Genomic DNA, 326 nt, shown 5'->3' with positions numbered 1-326 from the left:
GACGGGGTAAGGAGGGTCGAAAGGGTTTTTATATTTAGAAACGAAGGCCTAATATTTAATGTTTGTTACTTGAAAACATTTTAGATATGAGCGTAATTTAATAGCGCAGTATTCTACTTCTACGAATGATCAAAATAGCATAGCGTTAAATGCGTTAGGTATTTCTTCATTATCATTATCATTATGTTGGTGAATATATTGAAAACATTAAAGCATCATTACGCCCACGGTAATAAAGCTATTAAAAACTGGGGAATGTGTGATTTTGAAGAATACTTTGAAAATACTTCTTTAAACCATGTTTGGGTCGCAAGCACATGCGAATC

This window comes from Penaeus monodon, chromosome 33 (assembly GCF_015228065.2).
Source record: "Penaeus monodon isolate SGIC_2016 chromosome 33, NSTDA_Pmon_1, whole genome shotgun sequence".
NCBI lineage: Eukaryota > Metazoa > Arthropoda > Malacostraca > Decapoda > Penaeidae > Penaeus > Penaeus monodon.
This window is presented reverse-complemented; position numbering follows the sequence as displayed.